The 27,759-nt window shown below is 36.0% G+C and overlaps 1 protein-coding gene across 1 annotated transcript in view; it reads left to right on the top strand.

The window, feature by feature from the left end:
- SPIDR (scaffold protein involved in DNA repair) overlaps positions 1–27,759 on the top strand; it is a 539,429-nt gene that overhangs the window by 229,364 nt on the left and 282,306 nt on the right. The window lies entirely within an intron of this gene.

The raw sequence follows: 27,759 nt of genomic DNA, 5'->3' as shown, positions 1-27,759 counted from the left end.
AGGATTTAACATAGATTTTATGTAACAGAAGCACTGATTTGCCTCTGATGGCTTGTTTGTAAGATTTGATCTTAAGGACCATAAATGATAATTAATGGATTATAAAAATTATTTTGGGGATGCCATGTTTGCTCTCTTCTGCATAGGATACTAATTTTTACCACAAAAAGAAGAAAATCTTCTTACTTTTGAGGGAAAGTTTCAGTGGCCTTGTTTTAAAAGCTAACTATTGACTTTATTGGCAGGTTTTAAAAGTTTCTTTCATCTGTTAAGTTCTTAGGTTTGAGGTTGACTTATAATTCTTTAAGTTAAACTTCCCTCCCAGAGGAGGGATCTTCTTATTGTGTCTGTAGCAAGTGATCATGAGTCTCTACTTACATCTTCCATTGACAGGCTGAGGATATCAGAGGATAACTTACTTTATTTTATTTTTAATTTAATTTCATGTATTTTATTTAATTTTTAACACATTTTTATTGAACATTATAAGACATAGGATCATTCACAGAGCATAAATATACATTTCAATGAATATTTACAAAGTGAGTAAGTAATTCCTATCCAGTCCAAGAAATAGAATGCAGTTTGTACCTGGGACCACCCTATGCCCCTCTTATTTCCTCCCTCTCCCTCCTACCCCAGGTGACCGTGATCCTGACTTCTGATACTGTAGACTCCTTCAAATGTTTGAGAATTTTATACAAATAGAATCATATAGTCATCATACAGTACTCATTCTCTTTCGCCTGACTACTTTCACTTAATATTATGCTTGTGAGATTCATCAGTTTTCTTGCATTTACCCTGTTTCCCATGAAATTAAGACCTAGCTGGACAATCAGCTCTAATGCGTCTTTTGGAGCAAAAATTAATATAAGACTGGGTATTATTACATTATATTATATTATATTGTATTGTATTATATTATATTATATGTATTTTATTTTATTTTATATTATACCCAGTCTTATATTATAGTAGAATAAGACCGGATCTTACGTTAATTTTTGCTCCAAAAGACGCATTAGAGCTGATTGTCTGGTTAGGTCTTATTTTCCAGGAAACATGGTAGCAGTTTGTTCATTTTCATTGCTATATAGTATCTCATTGTATTCATTTATGCAATTAATTCATCTGTTGTTCTATTGATAATTAGGTGTCTTCAGTTTGAAGATATTGTGAATAATGCTGTATTCTGTGTAGCTTACTCAAGAATACAACAGCATTAATTTTTTTCCCCAAATTTCCCATTATCCTACATTCATGCATTATTTTTCTATCATGTTAAAAAAAGTTTTTTAATTCATCTTGACCGTATGTCCTCTTCCTATTAGTTCATTTTTCTTCTTTACAACAAGATACCCTGAAGGGTTGTTGAACTACTGTGTCCAAATTGTCCCCTCTATTCTTTCCTGTGCCCATTTCATTCAGGCTTTTGGTCCACACTTCCCTACGTATCACTTCCCAGTGTCAGCAGTTATCTCCATATTGCTTCTTCAGTACTTATTTGTGCAAGAGTCATGTTTCCCTTTGCAGTGCTCGATCCTGGTTTGATTTCCTGTCTCTCCTGCACTCTTCCTCATCACCTTTCCTGGTTTCTCAGTACTGAACTGCTTCCGGGCTCAGTCCTAAACTAGAGTCTACTCTATCTACCTCACCTCCTTTTTTATTTCATTTCGTCTTGTAGCTCTAAATACCCACTACATACTGATGACTCCCAAACTGTTATCTGCAGCCCACATCTCTGCCGCATCACCAGAGCCAGGTGCCTTATTGCCACCCCATGGCTCTACCTGGATGCTGACGGCATGGCAGGATCAAGCTTCTGACCTTTCTCCCTTTCCCCATTTCAGGAAATGGAAACAACTTTCTTGCAGTTTCTCCAGATATCCTCAACTCCTCTTTTATTCATAATCTGCCTTCTACCCATGGTAACCTCCTGACAGTTCCACTTCCAAATCCACATAGTCCAGCATTTCTTGCCTCCTCTAGTGTCATGATCTTTCCATGTAATCGCTGTCTGTCTTTTGAATTATTGCAATAGCTTCTTAAATCATCCCACTGCTTCTTTCCGTGTTCTCCTTCTGTCTGTTCTCAAGATTACTAGAGGAGCAATGTGTGTGTGTGCATACACGCGCATGTGCACTAGAGAGAGAGAGAGAGAGAGAGAGAGAGAGAGAGAGAGAGAGAGAGAGAGAGAGACTGACAAAATATGTAAGTCATCAGTCATCATACTGCTTCTTGGCTACACATTCCCCATTAGCTGCTCATCTCATGTAGAGTCAATTGCCTTCTGAGTTCTGGAACCTCATCTCCTATTCGTCTCACATTTCCCAGTTCCATTTTGGACACTCTGGACTGCACCCTGGTCCTCAAATTCCATGCCATTCGTAGCTACTCTCTCCTTGGGGCCTGGGTCCTTGCTGCTTTCTGTGCTGGATGCTCTGTCCACACTCTCTCCTTGTCTGCATAGTGAGCTGTTTTCTTGTCTCTGGGAATTTACTCATCTGTCACTTTCTAAAGAGGACTTCCCTGGATCCCATATCTGAAGTTGGAAACTACCCCTTTATTCTTCTTTCCTACTTTGTTTTTCATTATCAGACATATTAAAGTTTATCACTTTTCATTTGTTCATTTGCTTATTGTGTGTCTCCTGGTGCTAGATTTTGAACTGTCTCCTTTACCACTTAGGGCATGGGGGCACTCAGTAGAACTTTGATATGGAATGAATGAGTCCTTGTCCTAACAGTGCTGTTCCTGTCTAGGATCTTGATATTGTAACTCCGTATGTTCTTTCAGCTGTTTTATTCCTGCTTAAAATTATCGGAAGTCCTGTCTGAAAACTTATGGTAAAACCCAATAATTTTGCCAGTATTTGGTTTTTTCCAGTGTCCTAGTTTCATTTTCTTTATCAGTACACAACAGCAGTTTATATTGTAGTTTATTGTACTTCAACAAAAATGTGTATTCAAACTACGTTGAGTTTTTTACAGTGAACCCCAGAAAACTAGAGCATAGTGATCTTTGGAACTACCTTTAGAAACATTAATGGGCTCATTATCTCTGGCTCTTGGCCTATTTCTTTTCTTTAAATAAGCAAACAAAGTTAAACTCTTAGAATCATTATGTAGTCCCTATAGCATTGTAATTCCTCTAGATTTCCATACCTTTAATGGGTTTCCCCCCATTTAATTCTAAAACTACTAAATTTTTTTTTTTTAGTATTTAATACATATGATATAGAATTCAAAAAGTATCAAAGGATATACATTGGAAAGTGAGTCTTCTTCCCATACTTGATCTCCAGCTGCTCAATTCCCATTTGTTGAAGTAGCCACAGATAATAGTTTCTCACACCTTCCAGAGATGTGTGTGTGTGTGTGTGTGTGTGTGTGTGTGTGTGTAAAATCTAACTGTATATATAGTGAGGTCAGACAATTAAGTTCATGAACTCAACCTAAAAAACATGCTACACACCTCATTGCTGAATATCACTATGATTACCTTTGAAGTACTCCCCTTGGGAAGCTATGCACCGACACTAGCACCTAGTCCACCCTTCAAAGCAATTCTGGAACTCTTTTTCCGGAATGGCCATTAGAGTTGTTTTCGTATTACCCTGATGTCCTGAATATCATCAAAATGTCTTCCTTTCAATATTTTCCTTTATCTTTGGGTAAAGAAAGAAGTCACTGGGAGCTAGATCAGGTGAGTAGAGAGGGTGTTCCAATGTAGTTATTTGTTTACTGGCTAAAAACTCCCTCACAGACAGTGCCATGTGAGCTGGTGCATTGTTGTGATGCAAGAGCCAGGAATTGTTGGTGCAAGTTCAGATCGTATAACTTTTTCACGCAGCCTTTTCAGCACTTGCAAATAGTAAACTTGGTTAACTGTTTGTCCAGTGGTACAAATTTGTAATGAATAATCCCTCTCATACCAAAAAAAGGTCATTGCAACAAGTTGGCGAACTTAATTGTCAGACCTTGTGCGTGCCTGCGTGTGTGTATAAAGTGACATACTTATATACAGAGGGTGCCAAAAAATGTATACACATTTAAGAAAGGAAAAAACTGTATTAAAATTGTAATACTCAATATATACCAATAACAAAGATGAATATAAGTCATGTGTATACATTTTTTTTGGCACCCCCGTACATGGATTTCCTGCCATTATATTTTTCTTTTCTTCTTTTTTTTTTTACAAAATGGTGTCAACAATACTCTTTTGTATCATACTTTTCTGTTTTAGAAAGTATCTTGGAGCTCATTCAGTAACAGTATAGTAGTATATAATAGTTGCTACATGTTTTCCTGACTTCTAATTTAGAGATACCGTTATATTCAATCAGTCCCTTTGGATGGATTAGGATGCTCCTTCTCTTTTGTTACTTCAGGTAATACTGCAGTGTATACATAATTTTCTACACATGTGAGGAAGAGTTATAAGATAAATTTCTGTAAATATTATTGCTAGATCAAAGGATATGTGCCTCTTTAATTTTAGCAAATATTTCCAAATGGCACCATTTTACATTTCCACTAACAGTGCATAAAGTGCCTATTTTGTTTCTTTATCAACCTACTGTATAGATCTTGACCAAATTAAAAGCTAGAAAATGGTATTTATCATTTTAATTTGGAATTTTTTAGTATAATATGGGTTTAGGCATCATTCCCTGTGTTTAAGAACCATTTGTATTTTATTTTCTATGAAAGGTCTGTTGATGACTTTTGACCTTTCTTCCCTTAGATTCTTGTTCCTTTTCTTAGTGATTGTTCTACCCTTCTGGGTTTGTGTCATAGATAGTAAAGAAGTAAGACTTTTCTTACTGTGAGATTACAAAATTATCCTACTATTTAAATTAGATTAGAGCCCTTCCTAAATGGTCTCATTTTAACATAATCACCTCTTTAACATAATCACCTCTATAAATATAGTCATATTCTGAGGTATTGGAGGTTAGGGCTTCATGTATGAATTTGGGAGGGACACAGTTTAGCCCATAATACCATCATAATAATTAACACTTTTCTACTTAATGTTTCAATTTTGTAAATTAGGCAATCAGTTGATTTCCCTGTTCCCATGTCTCCCATAGAAACTTACTTGACAACCTTCTAAGTATCTTCCTGAATTGTATTATGTCTTGTCATATCTAAATTTAGACTTTTGTCAAAAAAATACTTTTTAAATAAGAAACAATAATAGTATTTTTTAGGTAGTTTCTGAAGAGACATGGATGGAGTGTTTTGAGAGATAAGTGTGTATTACTACGCTTGTATAGGTGATTTAGGCCGTCTGTCTTAATAGTTTGGAAGTTTCTGTTTTTTTAATAAAGAATTATTTGTCTTTATCCAAATGTTAACTGAAGTCAGTATAGATGGCACTTAAAAATAGTTCATAGTTAAAGAAAAAAAGCCAAGATAATAAAAATGATCAGTCTTCTTTTTTTCAATGGAAATTTGGCAAGTTATAATGAATTTTTTTCCTTGTTGGCTGTCTATTCTTTTCCCACTAAAAGCTTTTTGTGTTTATTTAAACTGTTTTCAACATGGAAACAGTTTATAAAAGTATCATAGACTTCAGACCCTTCTGTTTGTCCTTTAGTAATAAATGTGGGTTTAGATATGATGGCTACTTACCCAGAGGAGTTTAGAGTCCTCTATATCGCCTAATAAATTCTCATTGAATTCCTGTAAGACATAATATTGTCTTGGCTCAGCCAATCTGGGAATAAGTGTAAAATTAAAATGCCTTGCACAGTCATAGAATTGTGTAACAATGAGCAACTTATAAAAATGTCATGATGGGCTGACTGGGTGGCTCACATGGTTGAAGCGCTGTGCTCCTAACACCGAGATCACCGGTTCCATTCCCACATGGGCCAGTGAGTTGCGTGCTTTACAGCTAAGATTGTGAGAAAGGCTCTCCCTGGAGCTGGGCAGCTGTGAGCAGCCGGAGGTCGTCGTGAGCTACTGTAGGCTACCGTGTGCTGCCATGAGTGGCCGGCAGCCATCGTGAGCGGCTGGCAGCCGGTGAGAGCTGCCATGAGCTGCTGTGGGCAGCCAACCGACGACCCAGGACTGGCCAACCGACTGCCTCAGCCTGGGTGGGGGGGGGAGCACAAGGCTCATAATACCAGCATGGGCCAGGGAGCTGGGTCCTGCATAACTAGACTGAGAGACAATGTCTTGAACCAGAGTGGGGTGGAGGAGGTGGAAGAAGGGGAAAAAAATGTCATGAATCTGTAAAATTTCAAACATAAAAAAAAATAATAGTATAATGAATCCCATCTCCCCATCACACAGTTTTAACGTTTTTCAACGAATGCATAAACAGCTTTAACTACTAAGGAACCTGAAAACTTTAAATATAATGATTCCAAAGAAACATTTTAGCAAATTGAATACAGATTTTTTTTTTTTAAATGTGAAGGAAGGAGTTTTCCATAATTGTAGTTGAACAAAGGGAGGTAGAACTCATCTGGCTGACCGAGTATGACCCACTACCAAATCTGAAGCCAGGATGAGTACCAGAAAAAGATAAGTATGAAATAGTGTATTAAGGGACAACCATGACACCTCTTACCTTACTCATTCACTTAACTTATTCATTCATTCAAAAACATTTATTAATATTCCTGTGGTTGATATTTTGTTTTCCCCTCAAAATATGCATCCATTATGGGGAGAAGTGAAATCTGACTTTCCCCATTATGAATATCTCTATATATCAGTAAATTCACATCATCATCTTTTTAATGACTACTAATGTGCAGTGTTCCACTAGATAGAATATCATAATTTAAAATCTCTTATATTGAGTTTTTAAGGTTGCTTCCCATTTTGGGCTATTTTACCCAGTACTTGAATGAAAGTGCTTATACCCCCTTATAATTATATTTGTGTGATAATATTTTGTTATTTCCTTCCTAATACTTACACTTCTTTACCTGTTTCATGTCTTATTACTTTGGTTAAAACTTCCAAGTCAAAAGTGACTTGTATTCCCAGTGACAAGAATAATGTTTGGCACATAGTAGATATTCAATAACTATAAGATTAATGTTGAGTATTAGCTAATTGTCAAGATGTTATCAGTTTTATGTACCCTTAATGAGAGAATGTATCAATGTATTTCATTGATTTGTATATTTGCTAAGAAGCATTTATTGAATGTTTTCCTACAATGTAATATCCCATTGTGCTAAATAATGGGATACAGTATTCAAAATGAATGAGAAATCATCTCTGCCCATAAGAGTCTCACAGTGTAATGGAAGAGAAAGTTAATATAATAAACATATTATAAAAGACTCTACACAGTATAATAATTGAGCTCTGTACAGAAGATATGAGAACAGTGAGGAGGTAAGCGTGGCTGATAGGTAGGTCGATAGGGAATTATGTGAGTATGTGTGTGTTTGTGTGTATGTGTCCAAGCAGATGCAAGCTGGGGAGAGAACAGATTGAGAATCTCAGGATTAGATTCTTGGAGTTGGTGATACTCTAAGGCTAAGTTGAAAAGAACCAAGGAAGGGATTGTAAAGGCATGTGAAAGAGAGGAGAGTAAATGAGCAAAGACCAAAAGAGTAGAATGGCATAGTGAAGGGTGTATTCAGGGATATATGAGGTCTGACAATTAAGTTCGCCAACTTGTTGCAACGATGTTGCTAACCGTTTTTTGATACCAGAGGGATTATTCATTATGAATTTGTACTAACTGGACAAACAGTTAACCAACTTTACTATTTGGAAGTGCTGAAAAGGCTGCATGAAAACGTTAGACGACCTGAATTTTTCACCCACAGTTCATGGCTCTTGCATCACAATGCACCAGCTCAAACGGCACTGTCTCTGAGGGAGTTTTTAGCCAGTAAACAAACAAATGTATTGGAACACCCTCTCTACTCACCTGATGTGGCCCCCAATGACTTCTTTCTTTACCTGAAGACAAAGGAAATATTGAAAGGCAGACATTTTGATGACATTCAGGACATCAAGTGTAATATGACGACAGCTCTGATGGCCATTCCGGAAAAAGAGTTCCAAAATTGCTTTGAAGGGTGGACTAGGCACTGGCGTCAGTGCATAGCTTCCCAGGGGAGTACTCGAAGGTGACCATAATGATATTCAGCAATGAGGTATGTAGCACTTTTTCTAGGATGAGTCCACGAACTAAATTGTCCAACCTTCATATGTACTGCTATATGGATGAAGTGGAAATTCTGAGGCGGGAGTGACAGCAAGTGAGGATGGCGAACCTGTGTACAATATTAAAGACTTGGTATTAAATACTCCTGTTGTCCAGGAAAGCAGAGATGTGATCTGATTCATAGTGTGAGGTTTTGTGAAGTATGTGTATAGAAGGCTAGAGTACAGGTATCTTGGAAACTGTGGGAATAGGTTAAGTGTGAGGGAAATGATGACTTAGATTAGGATGGTAAACAGTGGATTTAGAGGATTTTTAAGTGTTAGAGGAAACAGGATTTGCTGATGGGTTTGATATGGTATGTGAAAGAAAGGCAAGAAACAAGGAAGACTCCTCTAAGTTTCGACTTGAGTTATGATGCCAAGTAGTAAAACAGGAGACATAGGGCAGATTTTGAGGGCATAGTCAATAGTTTTGACTATGTATTGAGGGCATAGTCACTGGTATTACTTCTTGATACCAGTAATAGAGCCTAGAGCACACACAAAAGAAGTGGTGATGCCACAAGAGAAATTTTTGTCTGGGTTTTCACTATAACCCATCTATGGTCAGTTCCAGAGGACCAAAGTAGAGCCCATTGGCTTATTCACAGCTTTGTTTCTTCCTGCTTTATTTATATTTGCCATATGGGATTCTTTGAAATGAAGAAAGTGCTGGCTCTTATTGCCAGGAGTAAAGGTATGCTAAAGATAGAGGTTTGTTTACTGTGGGATTATCTTTCTGTTGTGACAGCCATAAAGCTAATCTTTTCCCACCAGAATTACAGGGTGCCTTGATAGGAAATAAATAATAAAGAAAACTAATGCAGTGTAAAAAGGACAAAATACACTATGATGGTAATCAGGACAATTTAAAAAACTGGAGAAGGGGAGCAAATCAATCATTCATGCTTACATGAGAAAAGAAGAAAAGCGCACTTCAGCTGATGTTCCACACAACACTTTTTCCATGAGGTCTTCATAGGAATACAACCAAAAGGTTCTGTAATCAAATAACTTTGGGAAAGCTTGGTTAAATGTGGACCAGTTACTGCACTGTAGGAATTCTCAGAGTCTCCAATAAGTCAAATGTGCATTGATTTTCAATAGAGGGAATAGGAAATGGGAACATGTACACAAACATTAGCAAACAAATGACCACACTCTTCCTAAACTAAGAGTTTGTGTCAAGAAAGCGAAAGCAACTAAGGTGAGTGTTGTCTCAAAAGAAGGTGGAGAAAGAAACTCCAGGAATCTATACCTCAATCTAAACACTGTTGCACTGGCAGGAACTGCCTGAAGTAATTATTTTAGAACTCTAAAGTCTAGTTGAACACTTAAGTCTGGGAAGACCTTGACAAAGAGTACATTTGGGGGAATTTCAGCCTTTTGAGTAGTAGCAGCTATCCCACATCCCCCAGGCCCACAATCCTAGTGTAAAATGCTGGAGCCAGTGTGGGCGATATATCAGTGTGTGTTGATTGCTGAATGCTGCCTTTCATCACTGAGGGGACTGGCACAGAGGCTAGTAGACATTTTTTCAACTACCGCAGGCTGAAGTGGTTTCTAGGTGACTTCAGGGGACAGTACTTGTCTAGCTTCCCCCTTTGGGGAGGCAAACATTTAAGGAAATCTTTATCAGATTCCTAGTTGACCACAGAGACAATGAAACAGAAATATCAATGACTACATATGACAAGGAAGACACAGCTTGAGAAAATAGTATGGAAAAATCATAAATGGATTAATTCAGCCCTCAAAAAAGTTAGATTCAGCTCTCCCTGAGGAGTGGAGGAATTAAATTTCCAGAGTTACCACAAAATAATACTCAAATATCCAGTCCTCAACAAAAATTATAAAATATACAAATTTACAAGGAAACAATGGCCTATTCACAGGAAAAAAAAAAAAGATAGTAATTTGACAGAAATGATCACGGAGGAAGCACAGACTTTGGAATTATTCATTAAAGATGTAAAATCAACTGTCTTAAATATGTACAGTGAGTTAAAGGAAACTTCTGTGTTTCCCAGAAAATAAGACCTAGCTGGACAGTCAGCTCTAATGCGTCTTTTGGAACAAAAATTAATATAAGACCCAGTCTTAATTTACTATAAGACCCGGTATATATAATATAATATAATATAATATAATATAATATAATATAACATAATATATACTGGGCCTTATATTAATTTTTGCTTCAAAAGACACATTGGAGCTGATTGTTTGGCTAGGTCTTATTTTCGGGGAAACACGATATACATAAAAAAAAAAGAAAATCAGGAAAAAATATATGAGCAAAATGGAAATATAAATATAGACATAGAAATCATTAAAAAGGGAATTCTGGAGTTAAAAAGTACAATAATTTAAAATTTAAAACTCACTAAAGAGGTTACACAGCAGATTTAAATTAAGTGGAACAAAAGATTGGTAAACTTGAAGCTAAAAACAATTGAATTTGTATAGTTCTGAGGAACTGAAAGAAAAAAAATGAAGAAAATAAACAGAGCCTGAAGGACCTGTGAGACACCATCAAATATAAAAATATATATATTATAGGAATATCATAAATAGAAGAAAGTAAACAGCAGAAAAATGTTTGAAGAAATAATGTCTTACCATCTCCCAAATACAAGGAAGGCCATAAATATTCAAAGCCAAGAAGGTAAATGATCTCCAAACACCATAAACTCAAAAGAGACCAAAAGCAAGACATATTATAGTAAAATTGTCAAATCCAAAGACAAGGAGAGACTTTTGAAACCAAAAAAGAAAGGGAACTTGTTATGTACAAAAGATCCTCAGTAATATTAAGAACAGATTTCTCATCTAAGACTATGTGGTCAGAAACCAGTCAGATTTGAAGTCCCACCCCTTCCATCTTCACCCCTTCTCCCCACAAAAAAAACAAACAAAAAAAACTGTCAAGAAGGAGTTATTTGTCTGGCAAAATTATCTTTCAAGAATGAAAGAGAAATTAAGATATTTCAAGATAAAAGGGTGTTCATTACCAGTAAAGCTATAAGAAATGCTAAAGGGAGTCCTTCAGGTTGAAATGAAAGGATGCTAAGCAGCAACTTGAACTTAAGGAAAAGTAAAGCCCAGTAGTACCAGTAACTATATAGGTAAATATAAAAACCAGTGTTATTTACTTTTGGTATTCTTCGTAATGTTCTCTTCCTCCTATATGGTTTAATAGGAAAATTCATACACCAATAATTGTAAATCTATGTTAATGGGAATATGACATGTGAAGATGTAATCTGTGACAATAACAATATAAAGAGAGTGGGAAGGAGGTGTTCTAGTATAGGAACAAAGTGTTTATATGCTTGAAACTTATTCGATAGTATCCAAAGTAAGTTGTTCTAACTTTAAGATACTAATTCTAATTCCCAAGGTAAATGTTAAGAAAATAACTTTTAAAAATGTAGACAAAGGAAAAGAGAGGGGAATCAAAATGGTACACTACAAAAAAATTAACTACGTACCAAAAACGAAGCAGCAGCAAAGGAACTGAAGACCAAAAAGAAGAACATAAGGCATATATGAAACAATAAATAAATGACAGAAATAAAATCTTCTTATCAGTAATCACATTAAATGTAAAGGAATGAAACCAAACCATTAAAAGATACAGATTGGCAGATGGGATTTAAAAAAAAAAAAAAACGATCCATCTGTATGTTGTGTTCAAGAGACTCAATTTAGATATAAGATCACAAAGTGGTTGAAAGCAAAAGGACAAAAAATATATATTCCATACAAATAGTAACTAAAAGAGAACCAGGTGGAAATATTATTGTCAGACAAAAGAGACTTTACATTAGCAAAAGGTTATGAGACAAAAAAGGATATTATATATTGATAAGTTTTAATACATTAAGAAAATGTAACAATTTTAAGTGTATACATACTTAACAAAGGATCCCCAAAACATATGAAGCAAAAATTGAAAGAATTGAAGGGAAAAATAGATCTACAATAAATAGTTGGAGACTATTAAAATCCCACTTTCAATAATAGACAGAACAGACAGTAGATCAGTGTGAAAACAGGGGATGTGAACAACACAATAAACCAATTAGACCTAACAAATGTGTATAGAACACTCTACCCCAAAACAGCTGAATACACATTTTTTTGTAAGTGCACATTTGAACATTCTTTAACTTAAACCATATGTTAGGCCATAAAACAAGTTGTTTTATGGACTAAATTATGTTACCCCAAAATTCATATATTGGAGTTCTAACCCCCAGTACACATCACATTGTGATTATATTTAGAGATAGGGCCTTTAAGAGGTAATTAGTAATGTTGAATGAAGTTATATGGTTGGGCCCTTATCCAATATGACTGATGTCTTTATGAGTGTCTGTCTTTATAAAAAGGACAGACACTGGGGATGCATGTGCACAGAGAAAGTGCCATTTGAGGACGCAGTGAAAAGTTGGCAATCTGCAAGCCAAGGAGAGAGGCCTTAGGAGAAACCAAACTTGCTGATATTTTGATATTTGACTTCCGGGCCCCAGAACTGTAAGAAAATTAATTTTATTATTTAATCCACACAGTCTGTATCGTTTCATTATGATAGCCCTAGGAAACTAATGCAGAAATCTTAAATTTAAAAAGACTTAAATTTAAAGTGTCTTATATACTCAGTGGAATAAAACTGGAAATTAATAATGGAAGGGAAACTGTAAAATATATACTGTGGAAATTAAGAATAATGGGTTGAAGAGGAAATTATAAGGGAAATTGGAAAATACCTTGAGAGAAGTGAAAATGAAGACAGAACACTCCTAAACTTATGATATAAAAGCAGTGTAATATTGGAAATTTATAGATGTAAACATATGTATTTAAGAAAGAAGAAAGACCAAAAATCAATAATCTATCTGTACACTTTAAACATACTAGAAAAAAGAAGGGCAAACTAAATCCAATGCCAGTAGAAGGATGGAAATAATAAAGATTAGATCAGAGATAAACAGAGGCTAGCAAAACAGTAGAGAAAGTCAATTAAACTAAATGTTGGTCCCTTAGAAAGAGCAACCAAATTGATAAACATTTAGCGAGACTGACCAAGAGAAAAAGTAAGAAGACTCAAATTTTAATCGGAAATGAAAAAGGAGACATTGATTTTACAGATATCAAAAGCATTATAAGAAAACAGTATAAACAGTTGATTGCCAAGAATTTGGATAACTTAGATGAAATGGACAATTTCTTAGAAACACACAATCTGTCAAAACTGACTCATGAAGAAATAGAACCTCTGACAAGACCTATAACTAGTAAGGAGATTAAATCAGTAAGCAAAAATCTTCCAACAATACTGTTCTTCCATAAGAAAAGATGAAATATTGCCATTTGTGACAACATGGATGGACCTTGACATTATTATGCTAAGGGAAATAGGTCAGACAGAAAAAGTCGAGAACCATGTGACTTCACTCATATGTGGGATCCAGAACTGAAGGCATCAAAGGAACAAGACAAACGAATAAAGAAAAACTAGTAGACACAGACAACAGTTTAGTGATTGCCAGAGGGTAAGGTAGGAGGGGGATGTAGAAGAAGGTAGAGGGGGGTCATATATATGGAAGGACAACTGACTCTGGGGTGGTGAACACGTAATGCAATATACAGATGATGTATTATAGAATTGTACGCTTGAAATCTATGTAGTTTTGTTGACCATTGTTACCCCAATACATTTTAAGAAAAAAGAAAAAAAAATCTTCAAAGAAAAAGCCATGCTCAGTGAATTCTCCCAACCATGTAAAGAAGAATTGATACCAACTTTTCTCAAATTCTTCCCAATAGTTGAAGAGAAGGGAACACTTCCTAAACTCATTCTATGTGGCCAGTATCACTCTGATTTTAAAGCTAGACATAGACCATACAAAAACAAAACAAAAAATAGGGACCAATATCCCTTATACATATTGATGCAAAAATCCCCAAGAAACTGAATTTAGCAGCATATTGAAAAGAATTATACACCATATCCAAATGGAATTTATTCCCAGAATGCAGGGATGGTTCACCATTTAAAAATAAATCGATGTACGTAATACACCACATTAATGGAATGAAGAAGGAAGCCATGCGATCATCTCAATTGATGGATAAAAAGCATTTGACAAAATCCAATACCCTTTCATGACTAAAACCAATCAACAAACTAGGAACAGAAAGCAACTTCCTCAACTTGATATAGGACATTCATGAAAAATCAACAGCCTTAACATCACACTCAATGGTAACAAACTGAAAGCTTTTTCTGTAAGCTCAGAAACAAGACATTCCCATCTTTCACCACTCTTCCATTCAATGCAGTAGTGGAAGTTCTAAACAGTAGTTAGGCACAAAAATGCATGCATACATAAATACATCCAGTTTGGAAAAGAAAAAATAAAATCATCCGTGCGTATAGATGACATGATCTTGTATGGCGAAAACCCCCAAAATCACATACGGTTTGAGCTAATAAACAAATTCAACAAAGTTGCTGGATACAAATCAATATGCAAAAATCAGTTGTATTTGTGTATACCAGCAATGAACAATATAAAGAAGAAAATTATGGAAACAATTCAATTTACAATACCATCAGGAAGAATAAAATACTTGGGAATAAATGTAACCAATCATATGCAAGACTTATACAGTGAAAACTATAAAACTTTGCTGAAAGACATTAAGGAAGACATAAATAAATGGAAAAAAGTTTTTTCATGTTCATGAATTGGAAGCCTTAATATTTTTCAGATAACAATACTTTCCAAAGCAATCTACAGAGTCACTGCAATCCCTATAAAATTTCAACACCTTTTTTTTTTGTAGAAGGAGAAACCCATCCTGAAAAACATTTATTAAAGAGACTATCCTTTATCTAATGTATATTAGCGACTCCTTTGCCATAAATTAATTGAATATACGTGTGTGTGTGTGTGTGTGTGTGTGTATACATATATGGTTTATTTATGGACTGTACATTCTGTTCCATTGGTCTGTTTGTCTTTGTCTATTTTTATGCCAATAGTTTGAAATCCAGGTTTGTTCTTCTTTCTCCAGATTGCTTTGGTTATTTGGAGTTTTTTTGTGGTTCCATACAAAATTTTTTGTAAAAGTCAAGAGAAAATTCTGCAGATAATTGTGAAGGAATGTTGCAGAATGTTAAGGTTTCAATGGATCAAGTACAACACTGCTTCCTCAGATTACACATGCAGGGTAGACTAAGTCCTCAAGATGAGATCTAGAGCAAGGTCTATTTACTTCAGAGAAGCCAGACATTAATGATTTCAAAATAAGTAATTTTAATAATGCAGCAATACACGTGGCTGCTTGCAGAGAGAGATACAAGCCACTTTTTTTTTTTTTAAATTGGGGAACAGTGTGTTTTCCCAGGAAGTCAAGTCATTGTTTTTCAATCTAGTTGTGGGGTGCGCAGCTCAGTTCCAAGTCAAGTCGTTTTCAACCTAGTTGTGGAGGGCTCAGCTCACTGGCCCTTGGTGTTATGAGCACCGCGCTCCAACCACTGAGCCAACCAGCCGCCCACCGATAAGACACTTTTGATCTAATTTTGAAGCCCAGTTAAAAAGATTACAGTTAAAGCAATAAACTTATGGTTAAATATTAAACATTATTGAATGAATAGAATGCTTCATATCTAACAAAGCCTCCCTATTGGCCCATGTGTACTTTTTTATCACAAGTAAGGATTGGAAAAGTAAACAAAGTTTCACAGTTTAAAAATTTTTTGCTTTCTAGCCGTGGTCTTCCAGGGGTGAGGTATTAGTGAACACAGACCCCTGAGTTTCTGGCCATGAGGTGCTGGCATGTGAGCTCATGGATAGAGAAAATGTCGTGAGCCTCACTTCATTGTTCTCCCAGTCTGCCCCTCTTTAAGGACCCTCTACTTAGCACACTGAATATTTCAGATACATAAGCATATTATGAGCCATTAGGTTAAATAATAGTTGTGAACAAAAATATTATATTTCATAATTTAATACAGATTTATTCTTGCTGAAAAGATCTTATAAGCAATCATGTTCTCCATCTTCTGGGAGTTCACATCATAGAAGCATAACATGCTCTACTTGCACATGTCCCAGCTAGAATAAAGGTTTTCTAATTTTTCTAAGATTTTTTTCTTTTATTGTTTTCAACATAATGATAATCCAAAAGATAAAGGCAAAGATCAGAATAGAGATGGACTTTGGCTGGTCTTGTTCTCAAAATGATAATGGCTTATTATGGTCACTGAGGGTCCACATTGTGTTCTCCCTTTGTGGGCACTGTTCTTTCTTCCTGGAGTGTCTTTTCACACACCACTGGTCCACATGACAAAACTTGTACTTCTCTTGCTCCTTCTTTGTAACTTCCTTACCGTCTTCCTCCTAACTGAAGGCCAACTTGATTGCTCTCTTATGTGTACCACCATGGTGCCTTCCACATGCCTCCATTATGGCACATCCAACAGAAAATCACCTACAGTTATACTTCTGTTCTTCCCTCCTACATTGTGAGCTTGTTGAGTGCAGTGCTAGTATGAATTGTGGCATAAGTGAAAATTGACTTTGTAAGACCAGTGTGACCATATGGTCTTCATATTTTCCAGGAAGATAACCAGCTCAGATAACCAGCTCATTTTTGAAGAATCAGAAATGGAGGTAGGAATATGTATTCTAGTATTTGGAACTATGAAAGAACATGGTTTACTAGTTCTTCCTACCCTGGCTAAGATAAAAATGCTTGGGAAGTTTTCATTCTCTGTCCACGTCCTTACAGGACAGAAGGCTTACAGTAGCAGAGATAGGTAGTGTTCACTTAGTAGTGCTCTTCTGCTATAAGTTAGTGCCAAGCAAAGAAAATACTTATGAGCAGGCATAATCATTAGGCTTCCAGTTGTTTTCACATGAGACATATTCTTCTCTCTCGTAGCCTGGCGTGGTGATGCTATAGAGTCCCTTCAGTGTTCCTTATTGGGTGAAGAAAAATGACCAGAAAGGAAAAAAAAAAAAAATCAAACTAATTAGATTAATGACTGCTACGTCGAGGTTTTGTTTTCTATAAGATTGACAACAAATCCTACGCATATTATAAATTTTTTAAAAATATATAGGGCTTCTCTTAATGTTGTGTAGAATATTCATGGATATTTGAGGAAATTTAAAAATAATATTTGAAAAGGAATATCTATTAATTATGAACTTAATAATTTTGCTTAGTAAAAATGTCATCCATAGCTGGTTTAAGGATATAATCTTGTAAGAATAATCCAAAGAGTAAAATTGGGGGATGCCAATGCCTGTAATATTATTTCAACCTCAGTCATAGCATCACTTTCTTAATGTTGGTTCTGAAGATTGGGCCACTTTCTGATGGAACTGAAGGTCAGCTCTTTGCCTTTGGGGAGACCTGTGAACAGGTCAGGTTGCCATTTGCATATTTTCTCTTTTAGACAAGTCAGTAATGTGAAAATAGAGTTCTTAATCTCTATTCCCTTTTGAAAGTTGACCTCAGACCTTTTATCCCGGCAACAGAAAATATAAATGCCTGTTTGATTTTATTATGTCATCTAGAATACTAAGGATTTTAGAAATAATTGATTTAACTTAACAAATGATAATTCAGTCCAATAGAGAATTAATTTGTTACCTTCTCTCTTTTGTGTGATGTCAGTAAATTTGTCATTTCCCTTTTACAGAATAGAATACAGATTGTATACTCGTTTGATTAAAGCCAGTATGTGGCTGGGTCATAATTAACATTCAGAATTGTTGGCTTTCAGATTTGCTTTGGTTGTGTCTGTCATTATTTTTACCAGTAGTGTCATGGACACTTAAAACAAATTCTTTAATATTTCTGAAGTTACTTTAGATCTCTAAGGGAAGTAACTTTATGTTACTTCTCTAAGGAAAGTAACTTTATGTTTGTCTCTGAAGACAAATGTAATGTCTCCTTTAGCCCCTTCCCCATTAGTTTAGGGAAAACTATTAGGGAAGGTACACTGGTGGCTCAGCAAAGGAGACCAAGCTCAGTTCACCATTCGCCCATATTTGATTAGAATGTACTCATGAAGGATAGTGAATTCTATCATTCTGTTGTCTCACATTGTTTTAACTTCTTTCCTACCTTTCGTGTAAAAATCAAACCAAAGATTGAGAAATAGACTTGTGTCTGTTAGACTGGTATTTCATAATTAAAATAATCTAAAGATCATGCAGTGTTCTTTAAAATGATCATTTTTAGGTATGTGTTGACCTCTTATGTATCTGAGCATTTCAATGTAATTCGTTCCTGTGAAACAAAAATTAAGCCCTCCAGTTCTATCCATGTTGTCAGAAATGGCAGGATATTCTTTCTCAGTGAATAATCCTTCATTGTGTATATACATGTATGTTTGTATATGTATGTGTGTACATGTATGTTTGTATATAATGTGTAAATATATACAGACACACACACACACACACACACACACACAGTTCTTTACTCATGCGTTGACTGACACTTAGGTTGTTTCCATATGTTACCTATTGTGAATCATGATGCAATGAATATGGGTGTACATATATCCTATTATCAATACCGTTGGCTGTATACCCAGCATTGGGATTACTGGATTATATGGTAGTTCTATATATTTTTTTTTTTTTTGAGGAACCTCTAAACTATTTTCCATAGTGGCTGCACTATGGAAATTTATATTCACTCCAACAGTGCATAAGGGTTCCCTTTCTCCACGTCTTTGTCAATGCTTGTTATCCCTTTTCTTTCTCATGATAGCCATTCTAACAAGTGTGAGGTGATAGCTCATTGTGGTTTTAATGATTGGTGATGTTGAGCACTTTTTCATGTGTCCCTTGGCCATTTGGATATGTTTGTAAAAATGTCTATTTCCTTTGCCCATTTTTTAATCCGATTATTTGATGGGTTTTTTTGCTAATGAGTTGCATAAATTTGTTATGTATTTTGGAAATTAACCCCTTATCAGATAAATGATTTGCAAATATTTTCACCCATTCAGTAGGTTGCCTTTTCATTTTGTTGGTTTTCTTTGCTGTGCGGAAACTTTTTTAGTTTGATATAGTCCTACTTCTTTATTTTTGCTTTTGGTGTCAAATCCAAAAACCTATCACCAAGACTTATGTCAAGGAAATTACCGCCTATGTTTTCTTCTAGGAGTTTTATGGTTTTAGGACTTGCATTCAAGTCTTTAATGCATTTTGACTTAATTTTTGTATATGGTGTAATACAGGGGTCCAGTTTTATTCTTTTGTACCTGGCTGTCCAGTTTCCCCAAAAACATTTATTAAAGAGACTATCCTTTATCTAATGTATATTAGTGACTCCTTTGCCATAAATTAATTGAATATACGTGTGTGTGTGTGTGTGAGTGTGTGTGTGTATATATATATATATATGGTTTATTTATGGATTATGCATTCTGTTCCATTGGTCTGTTTGTCTATTTTTATGCCAATAGTTTGAAATCCAGGTTTGTTCTTCTTTCTCCAGTTTGCTTTGGTTGTTTGGAGTTTTTTTGTGGTTCCATACAAAATTTTCCCCCCCATTTTTATGGATAATACCATGGAATTTTGACAGGGATTTTATTGAATCTGTAGATTGCTGATAGTATGTACATTTTAACAATAGTAATTCAAAAAACTCCATGAGAATGGAATATCTTTTTATTTATTCTGATCTTCTTTAATTTCTTTCATAAATGTCTTATAGTATTCAGTGTAGAGATCTTTGGTTAAATTAATCCTTGGTTAAATTAATACTATGTATTTTATTCTTTGTGATGCAATTGTAAATAGGATTGTTTTTCTAATTACTCTTTTGGAATGATCACTGATAGTTATAAAAACATAACTGATTTTTGTACATTTATAAAATTGTGTATGTTGATTTTTATTTTTTTTTTACTTGGGGAAGGGGGACAGGACTTTATTGGGGAACAGTGTGTACTTCCAGGACTTTTTACCAAGTCAAGTTGTTGTCCTTTCAATCTTAATTGTGGAGGGCGCAGCTCAGCTCCAGGTCCAGTTGCCGTTGTTAGTTGCAGGGGGTGCAGCCCACCATCCCTTGAGGGAGTCGAACCGGCAACCTTGTGGTTGAGAGCCCGTGCTCCAACCAACTGAGCCATGTGACACTGGCCCATGTGGGAATCGAACAGGCAGCCTTCGGCATTAGGAGCACGAAGCTCCAACCGCCTGAGCCACCAGGCGGCCCCGTGTATGTTGATTTTTGTATCCTACAACTTTGCTGAATTTCTTCATTAATTCTAACAGGTTTTTGGGGAGTCTTGTGTTTTCTATGTATAAAATCATGTCGTCTGTAATAGATACCATTTTACCATTTCCTTTTTAATTTGGATGTCTTTTATTTTTCTTGACTAATTGCTCTCGCTAGGATTTGCAGCACTATATTGAATAAAAGTGGTGAGACCCTATCTGTTTGTCCACAGCCATCACGTAAGCTGATATGGATATTAACAATTACATCCAGAAGCTATAGAGGAAGAAGCAGTCCAATGTAATAAGCTTTCTTTTCAGAGTGTACGTGCTCCACAGGACCCCTTTGCCCCACACGGACTGATAAAGCATGCAGGCTGGGATAAAAGGCCAAGGAAGGTTATGTTATATAATGGATTTGTGTGCCCCATGGTGGCTGCAAACGCCCGGTTCCTAAGTGGGCAACCTAGGGCAAGCCAGTCCATCACGTGTTAACCAAGTGAAGTTTGCTAGAACCCTTCAGTCTTTTGCTGAGGAGCGAACTGGATGCCACTGTGGGGCTCTGAGAGTCCTGAATTCTTACTGGGTTGGTGAAAATTCCAAGTACAAATTATTTGAGGTGATCCTCATTGATCCATTCCATTAAGTGATCAGCCTGAATCCTGACAGCCAGTAGATCACCAAACCAGTCCACAAGCACAGGGATATGCGAGGGCTGTCATCTGCAGGTCACAAGAGCTGTGGCCTTGGATAGGGCCACAAGTTCCATCATACTACTCGTAGTTCTCACCATGCAGCTTGGAGAAGGCACAGTACTCTCTAGCTCCACCATTACTGCTAATATAAATAATGTTTGTAAAATTCTTACCTAATAAACAATTTGGGACAGTCACATGTGCTTAAAAGAGTTTTTTAATTTGTCTGTTAAAACTAGCCGTCTGCAGATTGTTTCATGAATGCGTTGTCAAATTATGAAAGTTAAAGTGCAATACTGGTGAGGTTGGTCATCCTGTGTTGTTCCTGATCCTAGAGAAAAGGCTTGCACCTTTTCACTATTGAGTATGATGTCACTTGTGGGCTTGTCATATGTGGTCTTTGGTATGTTGAGGTATGTTCCCTCTATACCCAGTTTAAGTTTTTACTATGAATAGATACTGAATTTTGTCAAGTGCATTTTCTGCATCTATTGGATTGATCATGTGATTTTTCACCTTCATTTTGTTAATTTGGTGTGTCACGTTGATTGATTTGCAGATGTTGAACCATTCTTGCTTTCCTGGAATCAGTCCCACTTGATCATGGTGTATGATCCTTTACATGTATTGTGTTTGGTTTGCTAATATTATGTCAACGATTTTTATGTCTTATGTTCATCAGGGATATTAGCCTATAATCTTTTCTTTATTATCCTTTTCTGATTTTGGTAAGAGGGTAATGCTGGCCTTGTAAAATGGGTTTGGAAGGGTTTCCTATTTTTTGGAAGAGTGTTTGAAGGTTTGTTCTTTAAAAGTTTGGTAGAATTCACTATTGAAGCCATTTGGTCCTGGACTTTTGTTTGCTGGGAGATTTTTGATTACTATAATCAATCTCCTTACTAGTAATTAATCTGTTCAGATTTTCGGTTTCTTCATGATTCTATCTTAGTAGGTTATACATTTCTAGAATTTGTTCATTTCTTTCAGGTTGTCTAATTTGTTGGCATATAATTATGCATAGTAATCTCATGATTATTTTTGTATTTGTGTGGTGTCAGTTTTTGTATCTGATTTTATTTATTTGAGTTCTCTTTTTTCTTTGTAAGTTTGGCTAGAGGTTTGACAGCTTTATTTATCCTTTTGAAAGAACAGCTCTTAATTTCATTGATCTATTCTAATGTTTTTTTAGTCTCTATATTATATATCTTAGCTCTGATTTTTATTATTTCCTTTCATCTACTAATTTTGGGCGTAATTTGTTCTTTTTCATGGTTGATTAAGGTGTAAAGTTAGGTTGTTTGTTGAGATCTTTGTTTTTTTCTTAATGTAGGCATTTATCATTATGAATTTCCCCCTTAGAACTGCTTTTGCTTTGTTCCATTTATTTTGTTTTTGTATGTTATTATTTCCATTTTCATTTTTCTCAGGTTTTTTTTTTCTCTTTTGATTTCTTCTTTGGTCCATTGATTGTTCGGGAGCATGTTTTTTAATCTCCACACATTTGTGAATTGTCCAATTTTCTTCCTGTAATTGATTTCTAGTTTCAAACCATTGAGATCAGATGATTGATATGATTTCAGTCTTCTTAAACTTAGTATGAACTGTTTTGTTTCCTAATATGACCTATCTTGGATAGTGTTCCATGTGCTGTTGAAAAGAATGTGCATTCTGCTATTCTTGAATGTCCTGTAAATGTAACGTGTTATGTCCCATGTTTTCTTACTGATTTTCTGACTGGATGACCTCTCCATTATTGAAAGTGGGGTATTGAAGTCCCCTTCTAATATTGTATTAATATCTCCTTTTAGCTATGTTACATTTGTTTCATATATTTAGGTGCTCCTATGTTGGGTGCATAAGTATTTACAATTTTTATATCCTCCTGATAAATTGATCCCTTTATCATTATATAATGACCATCTTTGTTTTTGTTACAGTTTTTGTCTTAAAGTCTACTTTGTCTGATATAAGGATAGTTTCCTCTGCTTTCTTTTGGTGTCTGTTTTCATGGAATATTTTTTCCCTCCCTTCACTTAGTTTACATATGTCCTTAAAGCCGAAGTGAGTCTCTTGTAGGCAGCATAATTTCGGGTCTTTTGTTAAACAGTCAGCCACTCCATGTCTTTTCATTAGAGAATTTAGAACATTTACATTTAAAGTTATCAATAAGTGTAGATTACTATTTCATTTTTAAAAATTTTTTTCAGACTATTTTGTATTTTCTTTTTTCCTTTCCACCTTGCTTCATGATCTAATGATTTTCTATAGTGGTATGTTTTGATTCCTTTTTATCTTTTGCGTATATATTCTTTTATTAGTTTCAGGTGTACAAAACAACATAATGATTAAACATTTACACCCCTCACAAAGTGATAACCACCCCTAAGTCTACTACCCTTCTGATATCGTATATAGTTGTTACAATACCATTGACTATATTTCCTATGATGTACTTTACATCCTGTGACTATATATTTAATTATAATTGACATTCGATATTATTCTACTTGAGCTTCAGGTATACAGCACAGTGGTCAGGCATCTACACAATCTATGAAGTGATCTCCCTGATAAGTTCAGTACCCATCTGGTACTCTACATGATCTTTACATTATTGATTATATTCCACCTACTGCATTTCACATCCCCATGACTATTTTGTGACTACAAATTTGTACTTTCTAATCCCTTCACATTCTCCCCTATCCCCCGACCCCCTCCCACCTAGCAACCATCAGTTTTTTTCTCTGTATCTCTAATCTATTTCTGTTTTGTTTGCTCGCTTATTCTGTTCTTTAGATTCCACATAAAGAGAGGTCATATGGTATTTGTCTTTCTCAGTCTGACGTATTTCACTTAGCATGATATTCTCTAGGTCCGTTCATGTTGTTGCAAATGGCAAGATTCAGTCTTTTTTATAGCACAGTAATATTCCATTGTATAAATGTACCACAATTTCTTTATCCAGTCATTTACTTATGGTCATTTCTGTTTTCATATCTTGGCTATTGTGAATATTGCTGCAATAAACATAGGGGTGCACATATTTTTTTGAATTAGTGTTGTGGATTTCTTTGTATAAATACCCAGAAGTGGAATTGCTGGGTCATAGGTAGTTCTAATTTTAATTTTTTGAGGAACCTCCATATTATTTTCCATAGTGGCTGCATCAATTTGCAATCCCACCAATAGTGCATAAAGGTTTCCTTTTCTCCATATCCTCACCAACACTTTGATTTATTGATGATAGCCTTTCTGACAGGAGTGAGGTGGTATCTCATTGTGGTTTTTATTTGCATCTCTCTCATGATCAGTGACGTTGAGCATCTTTTCATATGTCTATTGGCCATCTATATGTCCTCTTTAGAGAAATGTCTCTTCATGTCCTCTGCCCATTTTTCAATTGGGTTGTTTACTTTTTTGGTGTTGAGTTGTAGGGCTTCCCTTGTTATAACAAGTTGGTTTTATCTTGCTGCTTTTAAGATTCTCCCTACGTCTTCAAATTTTGACCATTTAATTGTAAGGTGTCTCAGTGTGTGTGTCCTTAGCTTTCTCTCATTTGGATCTCCTTGGCTTAGTTCATCTGGATGTTTATTTCTTTCCCCAGGTTAGGGAAGTTTTCAGCCAGTATTTCTTTGAATTTATTTTCCTTTCTTTTTCTCTTCTCCCATTGTGGCACCTCTTATGCATCTGTTAACCTACTTGGTATCCTATAAGTCCCATAAGTGGGGTGGCCGGATGGCTCCGTTGCTTAGAGCGTGAGCTCTTAACAGGGTTGCCAGTTCGAGTCCCACATGGGCCAGTGAGCTACGCCCTCCACAACTAGATTGAAGATGAGTTGCCTCTGAGCTGCCAGAGGGTTGGTCAGATGACTCAGTTTGTTAGAGCTTGAGCTCTTAACAACAGGGTTGCCAGTTTGATTCCCACATGGGCCAGTGAGCTGTGTCCTCCACAACTAGATTGAAGACAACGAGCTGCCACTGAGCTGCTGGTGGGGCGGCCAGATGTCTCAGTTGGTTAGAGCATGAGCTCTTGGCAGGGTTGCAGGTTCAATTCCTTCATGGGATAATGAGCTGCGCCCCCCGCAACTAGAATGAAAACGGTGACTGGTCTTGGAGCTGCATGGCGCCCTCCACAACTGGATTGAAGGACAATGACATGACTTGGAGCTGATGGATCCTGGAAAAGCACTGTTCCCCAATAAAAATTAAAAAGAAAAAAAGTAAGTCCCATAAGCTATCTTCACTTTTTTGTTTTTATTCCTCTGAATGAATTCCATTACCCTATGAGTATATTCAGATTCACTAATCATTTTTGCTTCTTGATCTAGACTGCTTTTGAACCCTTCTAATTAATTTTTCTGTTCAGTTATTCTATTCTTTGTCTCTGGCACTTTTCTTATATTTTCTATCTCTAGTTAAAATTCTCACTTTTATCATGCATTGTTCTCTTGACTTTGGTGAGCAATTATTAAGTCGCTGTTGGATAAATCACTGATCTCCATTTCATTAAGGTCGGTTTCTAGAGATTTGTCTTTTTCTTTTGTTTAGAACATATCCCTTGTTTCTTCATTTTTCTTGATTCTCTCTGTTGCTTTTTGTGCATTAGATAAAACAGCCACTTCTCCCAGTTTTAACAAACTGGCTTCTTGTAGGAGATGTACCTTGTCAGTCTGCTCAGTGTGAGTTAGTTCATGGTTATCTCTCAAACCTTTGTGATTGTCTAAGCTGCTGACTTTGTTATTAGTAATTACAGTATTTGTGGGTGTGCCAAAACCTATCAGTGCCCTATACGCATGGGAAAATTCTCGTGGAGGACTGCATCTGACTCTCGAACAACATGGGTTTGAACTGTGCGAGTCCCCTTACATGTGGATTTTTTTACAGATTACGTATACAGTTCAATTGACTCACGCAGTTGAAACCTGTGTTGTTCAGCGGTCAGCTCAGCACTTGGGAATCCGCGTATGTGGAGGGCTGATCATAGTTAGGTGAAGATATTCGACTACAGAGGAGGTTAGCGCCCTTAACCCCTCAATTCTTCAAGGGTCAACTTTATTAACTGCCTGCCCCTTTATCTCCCTGATGCAGACTAACTTGAAGCCTAACCTTCAGGCAGCAGCTGGAAAAGTCAAGATGTTAGATATGCATGGACAGGCCCTTTTCCACAGCTGTGACAAAGAGCATTAATAGCAACCTAATTGGCTTGTTCAAGAGATTATGACAATGCCCTATGTAAACACCCAGCCAGTAAGTAGTAGCAGCTCAATAAATCATATCTAAAGTTGAAGTGTAAATATTAAGTTGAAAACTCAGTCAGTGGCATTCTGGTTTATTCAGTTCCCCACTTGTTGCCTCTGTTTCTCCTTCCTAGCAGGCACCTCACCCCTTGTTTATCTTACCTGCCCAGAGACTCCTTACCCCTGGACCTCCACCTCTACCCCGGTATTTATAATTCTTCCTGGACTTAGGTCAGCAATTCACATTTGTTCCTTTATATATCCTATCTTGTTTCAAAATGGATAACGTTAAAAATAACAAAGTTTCAATGAGTGTGGAAATCTACATGCAATAGAAACAAGCAAGCAGTGGTAAAGGAAGAAACACAGTCAATGCCAAGGCACAAGGTTCTACATGCAAATAGATCCAGTACAGAGGAAAAGAACTGCTATATCTAGTAGTGATACCTGAGAAAATTTTTCTTATAAGGACAAAGCAATAACAGAGAAATAAAACAAAATAGTATAGCAAATATAATAACCAGTTTAATGGGGATTATGTCTCTTAATGTTTGTTGATGCAAATGCTGCTAGTATAGGAACTCAGGACTGTTCAGTGAGATTGTGGATTTTATAGTATTTATTGGCTCTCTTATGGGAATGTTTGAAGCATCTCTGAGCCTAGTTCCTAAACGAGTGAAATGGAGCTAAAAATACTTAAAGTTGTGTGTTAATCTTAATCAAACAGTGTCTACTACTTAGTGTGAGTATAGCAGATGCTCATTGAATTTAGGTACTTATTCACATTAATTGGTAAATGCAGTATAATTTTTTTTTAATGTGGTCCTGATATACTTAACCCAGGAGTACTTTTTAGGATATCTAGATAGATATTATTTCTTTTGATAAGTGTTAGGTAGCAGTGAATTTAATGTTATGCTGCTGACATACTTTCATTCTTCGTTTCATTCAACAGATATTTTTAGAGTACCAAGTGCTGGAGATACGATCATGTGGATAACTTAATGGAGTTGCTAGTCCAGTAGTGGTGACAGTCCTATAAGCAGCCAGCTACAGCCTGGTAATGACAAAGATAAAAACAGGGAGCATTAGAACACAGAAAGAGCCCCTGAGCCAGGCAGCCTCAGAAATGTAGAGCTGTGCTGAAATCTGAAGGTTGAGCTGGAAGCTCTACCTAAGATGGGAGACAGCAGATAAAAAGATTTGGGGTCAAAATAACTCATTTGAGGAGAGTGAAAGAAGCTAATTATAGAGAGAAAAGGGTGTGGCCATGGATGAAGCTAGAGAGCTAGCAGCCTCAAGGGCCTGAAAGGCTTGTACTATGTGCTAGATGTAGACACAGTCTAGAAATTAGAGCAAAGCATGTA

This window comes from Rhinolophus ferrumequinum, chromosome 14 (genome assembly GCF_004115265.2).
Source record: "Rhinolophus ferrumequinum isolate MPI-CBG mRhiFer1 chromosome 14, mRhiFer1_v1.p, whole genome shotgun sequence".
NCBI lineage: Eukaryota > Metazoa > Chordata > Mammalia > Chiroptera > Rhinolophidae > Rhinolophus > Rhinolophus ferrumequinum.
This window is presented reverse-complemented; position numbering and strand designations above follow the sequence as displayed.